The following is an 8,461-nucleotide window of genomic DNA, read 5'->3' as shown; positions in this document are numbered from 1 at the left end:
TCACACTAACTAGACTGAGCATATATGTATGTAATAACAATTAGTGAAAAAGACTATAAATTTGAAGGAGAGTGGGAATGGGAATATGAGCAGTTGAGGGAGAAAAGGGAAGGGAGAAATCTTGTATTTCGACTGTAACCTCAAAATTAAAAAATACATTAAAATAATATTTATAAATGGACACTCTGCCAGGCAAAGAATTTCTAGATTCCAAAACACTTTAAAATAGTCATTTGTTGTTCTTAAAAGTATTGGGCTAGGAGGCAAATCTCAGACAACATGGTGGATTTTTAATGTTTAACTGAAGAATAAAAATGACTAATATTTATAAATTAAGTTATATCACATGAAGAATTCAATCAATAGCATCAAAATTGAATATTAGCGGGACATTATGGCTGACTTCTCTAATACGGCATCTTCTACAGTCTCAGTAGGATGATTACATGCTTGAGGACAGCTTCAGATAAAACACAGCAAGGCTTTGTGTCAAGCAGGGAAATACACAATTGGTTTTGTCTGATTTCTAACATTTTGTCAGACTTACTGGACTTCAGTATAGCACAATAAAGGAAAGCCTGATATATTCTAAAAAAAGAGATGATTTGGAGTTACAAAACACTACTTAAAGTTCAGTCCAAATGGGTGATAGATCAATAATTCTCTCAAGAACAAAAGACGCAGAATCAATTTTGAAATGGGCATTTTCTCTTGTTAAGAGAAAACAGAAGTTTCTTTTACTGGTTTTCTCTAATATTCCAAAGGGCTGTTCTGAAAATTTCTACCTAACACTACTTTCAAACAAACCAAAGGTGATAGAAACACTGAGTTTTGTAGCTTCCCATACCCATTTCATGAAAATTCAGTTTGCATGAAGCAGAACCAATACCATGCAGAAAACTTTTTTTCCTTTTCTTTTTTACATGCAATTCAATTAGAGGTGAATCGAGTAAGAAATATGGTCACTACGCTTATTGTCCTACACATTTAAAAGGTTGAAAGAATCATTATTTTAAAAATTACATTGTTTTCACTCTAAAAGATTGAAACTTTGTGTGTGTGAATGTGTGTGCTGGTGTGTGTGTGTGTGTGTGTGTGTGTGTGTGTGTGTGTGTGCTTCTAAAACCTTCAGTTTATACATCGCTTGTATGTATATTTTCAGCACTGACCATTTGGTACTGGATGAGCAATTAATGTGTTCTTTCCTGGGTATTGAGTTTCTCCCACTTTCAGGATTCTGTAGTTGCTTGTAGTTCTTTTTGTAGGAAGCAAACAGATCTTTCCCCATGCACTTTGGTACGTCTGTTGCTGTAGTCTTTGATAATCTCATATTTAAGCAGTCCTGTTGATGAAAACTCATGGGTATAGCTTCTGACATTCTTAGGAGACACAGTCTCACAACAAACTGTCTTCCTATAGACTTTTAATAGAATAACAATTTAATAAATATATGCAAACAATAATTCCTTATCAATCTACTGATTGATACCATGACCATGGTGTCTCTTCACAGAATAAAATACTGACTAATGCAAAGAAAGAGGTAGAAAAGGAGGTAGAACCTATAGATAGAAAAGAAAATTCATTAAATGCATTGCATTTTGATTGTAAGGTAATAAATATAAATGAGAACGTTTCAAAAATAAAGAATGAATATATAAAAATAATAAATTTCGTAATCGTTTTCAACTAGATCTAAAGTTAAGAGTAAATAAAATAAAAATTCGCAAGCAAACAACACAACTTAAAACAATGTACCACATTGTGTTCTGTTAAATCTGTCACACTTACAATAATCCTAATTAAAAATAAAAGTATTTTTGTGCAGTAGATTGTTCTTTAGCTATACCTGATATGATAAAGGCTAGGAAGTCTTAAAAAACTCCTTGAAATAAGAGACAATATTAATTTACTGATCAATTTTATTTATATGAAATTTTGACAAATACCAAATTATGTAGAGATTATTATAAGCATAGGAGGAATAGGGAAACACATAAAAAAACTGTGGAGGCTTTTGATATACTCATTATCTTAATTGAGATTTTCAACATATACATATATAAACATATTGAAATTTACAATTAAGATAATATACATATATTATTAAATATATTATATATTTATATATCACGTTATATTAGTATAATTTTATATATACACATATATATTATTAAAACAGTAGGCTCAATACAGGTTTCTTTTCTAAATCTTTTCTTTTTAGTTTTCCGGATTTTTATTTTATGTATTTGACTGCTTATCCTGCGTGTATGTCTGTGAACCATGTGTGTGCTTGGTGCCTATGGAGGCCAGAAAAAGGCACCAGATTCCCTGGAACTGAAATTAGAGGTGGTTGTGATCTGCTACTTGCCTCTGGGAACTGAGCTCCTCTGAAAGAGCAGTCAGTTCCCTTAATTGCTTAGCTATCACTCTAGTCCTTGCTACTTACTTGAGGATTTCATGGTTTGGCAAACTTTATTTAAATCATTTACTTTCCATTTACCATTCAATTCCTTCCATGGACCTCTACCATCTTCTCTTGAATTCATTTCCTCTTAAAAGTTTGTTTTTTTTTTCTGTGTGGTTGTGGTACATTTCTTTACTCCCAGCACTCAGGAGGCAGAGGCAGGCAGATCTCTGTGAGTTCATGGCCAGCCTGGTCTACAAAGCAAGTTCCAGGGCAGCCAGAGCTACACAGAGAAACCGTGTCTCAGAAAACCAAGAAAATTTTTAAAAAATATTTGTATTAAATGATCTCTCTCTCTCTCTCTCTCTCTCTCTCTCTCTCTCTCTCTTCTTTTTTCTCTCTCTCTTGTTTATGCATGACCATGCTTGCAAGTCCGCGCCCGCGCGCACACACACACACCCACACCCATCTACTGAATCCAATTAGTGCTACTCCTATTTGCACGTGTTTAGGCTTGACTACTTATTACTGGAATCTTATCTTTGGAAAACAAACAGATAACAAAAAAATCAAGTGTTCTCCTTGTAGATTTTTACCCAGGTGGGGGCCTTTTGTAACTTTGCTTCATCCAAGATGTCATGTTGGGTTTTGTGGTCATTTTAGGTCTTGTGCAGGTAGTCATAACTGTTGAGACATCACGCGAAAGACATCACCATATTTTCCAGAGGAAAGCATCAAGTAGCGGTTGCTCTGGTCCTCAATCTCTTACAATCTTTTTCACTTCTTTTGTGATATTCCATGAGGTGCTGTGTTACAAATGTCCTATTAGGGGATGGACACTGTCATGCATTCTTCTCATTTTGAGCAGTTGTGAATATCTCTACTGGTATATAAAATTAAGCTTTTTTTTTTTTTTGAAAAAAAGGTATTAGTGCTGAATTTTTCTAGTGAATATTGAAGGGAGGCATATTCAAGTTGTTAGAGAGTTAGGGGGACCACCTAAATAACAAAGAGTACTGTTACTGTTCTTGGTTGGCTCACAGGACATTGCATAAGACTCTATTTTTAAAGAATACATATGTGGGTCACAGAACTTGGAGAAATCAAGTTTGTATTGACCTGAAAGTTTCCTCCCAAAGGACCAGCTTTCATAGAGCAAGCTGAAATGGGAGAAAAGTATCAGCCATCCTACACAGCTATATATCATGAGAATCACGACAATGACAGGAATGTCAAGATCCCCCCAAAGTTCAATAGTAGCCCTTGTATCTTGTGGGCAAACAACAACTGTCGAATTTGATCTAAAGCTCACTGAATTAGATGGAACTCATGCCTGGTACTATAAAGCTGATGAAGAATCCATGGATAAGAGGTCATAAGCCATGGAGGAAAACACGTAAATAAATTAAACTAGTTTCTATGACCTTCTACATGGCTAATATAGGTTCATTTTCAAAGTAGACATCATATATGAATAAAATGTAAAATTCAGTAATTATCTAAATAGTAAAGGAAATTATCATTAAATATAGAAGAAAAATGAGCCACATATAAATTTGTGTGTATAATATATACTTTATAATTTAATCTCTGTATAAAATATATAATTTAATTACATGTGAAAAATTATTTAGAGGTAAATTCTTTCATAGTTAAATTAAATTATGATAATGGTTATACAAAGTTTTCTGCAAATTCAAATTATTCTTCATCTGATTGTAGAAGGAAACATCTAGATCTCTAAGATACATTCTCAGAGGTGATAATTATTAAGAAGAAACAAAGAATATACTTTGGAAAAACAAGGTTTTAAATAATCTGCAAGACATTAAATAATAATTTCATCTACCTTGTTAATGATTTAAAACACAATGTACAATGTATGCTACTCAAGTTTTCCACCGGAAAGCAACACTTCCATCCTGAGAGGAAAACTTTGAGAGGTATTCTGCTAAAAATTACTGCTGAAACTCTGAACAAAATTTAGGAAAGCACTTGCTTTCTCGGGTTCATATTCTAGAAACAATAAAAATAATCTAAAAGAAAATGAACTCAAAGAAAAGCATGATGCCTAGTAGTGGCCATTAAGATGGCAATACATAGTTCTGAGCAATAGAGAAAGATGGCATGGCCCTGTAGATAGCCTGCTCACTGAAAGTCTTTTAAAGAAGATGTTTTATTTCAGGTCCAAGTGTTGTATTGATGCCACCACTTAGTTCCCAGCTGCTTACCTGTGAAATAATCACACAAAAACTATATTATATAAAAAACTGTTTGGCCCATTAGCTCCAACTTCTTATTAGTTAACTCTCACATATTAATTTAACCCATTTCTATTAATCTGTGTATTGCCACATGGCTGTGGCTTACCAGCTAAAGTTCTGTCTGGCTCTGGTGGGGGTACATGGCTTCACTCTGACTTAGCCTCCTTTCTCCCAGCATTCAGTTTAGTTTTCCCCACCTAGCTCTGTTCCCCTATAGCTCTACTATAGGCCCAAAGCAGTTTCTTTATTAACCAATGGTATTCACAGCATACAGATGGGAATACCACATCACCTAAGTGCAAAGAGGACCAGTTAATCTCTGGTTCACACAATTTGGAACTAGGCTAAGTGAGTTTGAAGAGAACAAAGGAGACCATTGATACTGACCCACAATGAATGAAGAAAAAGTGTGGGAAATGAGCCAAGAAACATGGGCGGGAGCTCAGATCTGTGGCTTCCTATACTTCACAAGTTAACTTTGAATTTCATACCAAAATCAGCTGGGAAAAATGTAATCTAATTTGCACTTTTCCAAAGATAAGCCTGACTGTTGTGCAGTATAAACCATTAGCAAAGCAAGAACTAGGAAGAAATTAAAGAAACATAAACATGAGATTGTGATGAAATAGCATAGCACATTAATTAGTACACAGTTTTTCAAATATGGTAGAAATTTTTTTTAATTGGTTGCAAGAGGACCATGGTGAAAGAAAGGATTGAATGACCAATCATGATCCCAGTATTTTGCTTAGCAGTTGGTTTTAGACTTTGCACTGTTTACAAAAGCAAGTAAGTCATTCATGTAAGACTCAAATACCACTGTTTGTGTTTTGCATGTTAGGAAATGTGTGAATACCAATGGGCTTGATATGACTGTTCTGTAGACTAGCATAATTGTGCCCAAGCTCGGAGTTAAAAAATATGGTCACAGATAGATATAAATATATCTATTTTTTACATTTATTTATCTCAATACTGGTAAGCACAGCTAGGGTTTTGTACATGCCAGGTTAATACATTATCACTAAGCTACAGTCTATGCCTCCCTTGTGTGACATTTAATATCTTGAAATGAATTGGCTCACCTACAAAATACAGATGAGAAAAAATAAATTAATTTAAAAAAATCAAAGGAAGAAGCAAGAGAAACAAGAGGAATAATATTCGAGGTAAATGTAAGACCTGTTTTCCTGTAGAATTCAATGATTATGTTATGTTTAATTTATTCAAATGATGCTGAGAGAAAGAATAGTTGCATATCATATCATAATATGTAGTTTAGTAATGACAAGAAAAGCATAAGTACTGTCTTGACTAAAGTGGGTCTTAAAAGAGAGGAGACAGCTGTCAAAAATGAAGGATATTTTTATAAACGATGTGAAAATATAAAAGTTCACTACCCATCAAGAAATACCAGCTAAAACTACATTAAGAACATAAGAACCAGGCTGTGGTGTGTATGCCTTTAATACTAACACTCAGGAGGTAGAGGCAGGCGATTCTTTGAGTTTGTGACCAGCCTGCTCAACAAAGTGAGTTCTAGGACAACCAAGGACAGCTAAAGTTACACAGAGAAATCCTGCATCAAAACAACAACAACAAAAACCAAGCAAACAAAAAGAAACATAACAGAAAGGGTTGGAAAGGCATAATGAGAATGTTGAAGCCTGACCTCCTTCAACTCAGCCCTGTTACTGTGGCCCCTAGGCTTTACCTCTACAATGATGAACTCTCCTTAGGGTCCTTGAACTTGACAGTGGCCAAGATGCACATCAAAGAGTCCGTGAATGTAGAGAAGTAAGCTGATGAACTGTATATATGGGTCTGATTATGGCTCTAGATTTGAAATTGAGTTCAATGGTATAAAAGAGCTAAAATGGTATAAAAGATATGAAAACAACAACTATGGCAAACTTAAATTAGTTTGTGCTTAAGAGTGACAGGAAAGAAGAACGTAGGGTAACACTCGATGGAACTTTTAGACCTATCACTGTACTTGTACAACAGATTATAAAGAATGCTACTTAGAGAGTCTCTCAAGTTTGTGCGTTCAACAGATCTTACGGATACGGAGAAACTGAGCCAAAGAACAGTCTGAAGTTCTTGAAAAACTTCTCCAGTTGGAGTTGAACTGCACAATCATGGAGTTTCTATCTGTAGTGTGAAAATGAAAGCAGTGCCTTCCGGTGTTTACCTGATTGTGGTTTCCTGGGAATTGATGGGGGACTTATCAGGAGGCCTAATATGAGGTTTTACCAGGAGGCTGACAGGAACTCTATGTGTTATGAAAACACACATCATAACAGAGCAAAATTTTCAGTTTAAGATGTACTCTATCATCCATATTTACAGAAACTAATGAATTATCAGTGTTTACCAATAAAGGAAGCAGTTTGTGAAAAGGTAGTATTTCCAGAAATAACTGATTTTAACCCTGTAAAGTCACAAAAAAAATGGCATAATACAACAAATTGTCAAGGTGGAACCTGGATAGAAATGTTGACTTTTGAAGAAAAAATTGTTTAAATTTGTATGATTGTATGTATGTATGTATGTATGTATGTATGTATTTATTTATTTGTTTGTTTGTTTGTTTGTTTTTGTTTTCAGTACATCCTGAGTGCAATTTCCCCTTCCTCCACTTCTCCCAGCAACCCTTCACCCCCCACACTCCTCTTTCCCACAGATCCACTCCTCCAGTTCCCTTCAGAAAAGAGCAGGCTTCCCAGGGTTCTCAACTAAATTTGGCATAACAAAACACAATAAGACTAGTCACACATCCTCAACTCATGGCGGGGCAAGGCAACTCAGAAGGTGGAATAAGACTTTGGGGGTGTTTTTATTATGAGAATCACTTTCGTTCCATATGTGCAGATTTTCTGTATCTTTAAAGTAAAATAAGATTGTTGTAGGCAATTAAACTCTGTCTTCAAATTTCACTCGAGTTATAAACTCTGAAGATACATTTGAATTTCTAAATTATCAGAGAGTGTGACCACAGCAAGAGTGAGATGCATGTGTCTCACGAGAGAGAGAGAGAGAGAGAGAGAGAGAGAGAGAGAGAGAGAGAGAGAGATGACCTACATTCATCAGGACACAGTGTTTTCTCCATGAAGAAACTCATTTGTAAATTCCATCTTGGAGTCCCAATGCCTCGTGACTTCGCATGTTGATGTACTGTACTGGCACTTGGCTTTGGACTTTCTGGTGTTTATTTTCACTTCTTGAGAGTTGTTATGAGGCTTCTAGAAAATTGATCTTGCAGGATTATTATTTATTTGGAATTTCCAGGCAGCATCACATTGTGTGCTTATACACGTAAGTGTTTAGCTTTAAAGATAGTCCTTTAAATTTCTTGGTGTTCAATAACTGTTAAATTATTTATGTTGATAATTAAAAATTATAGAGCTTGTCATTTCTTTTTTATTTGTTTGTTTAAGAAATAAATGTGTGTGAAAAGGGTGAGTGAGCTTCTAAAGATTTTAGTAGTTTATCCCAGCGAGGGATACCAAGAAAGTGTGTCTTTTGTCATTGCTAAATATGCCACATAATATTTTATATTCAATTATTCTAGGTGTCTTTTATAAGAAGAGTATAAATAGTAAGAAGTATGGATTCAAAAAGAAGGAAGGAAGAAAAATGACAACTAACATGCATGTATCCTAATGAAATCTTTATGTAGCATAAATGGAAAGTAAACAAGGCCATTCACAGTCAAATTGGCAGGGGAATTCATTGGAAAGCTAAACAATAGATCTACCACATGGCTCAAACACGCCACCCATATATA

This window comes from Alexandromys fortis, unplaced genomic scaffold (assembly GCF_014885135.2).
Source record: "Alexandromys fortis isolate MF-2015 unplaced genomic scaffold, M_Fortis_MF-2015_v1.1 scaffold_19, whole genome shotgun sequence".
Taxonomy (NCBI): domain Eukaryota; kingdom Metazoa; phylum Chordata; class Mammalia; order Rodentia; family Cricetidae; genus Alexandromys; species Alexandromys fortis.
Note: the sequence above shows the minus strand (reverse complement) of the source record.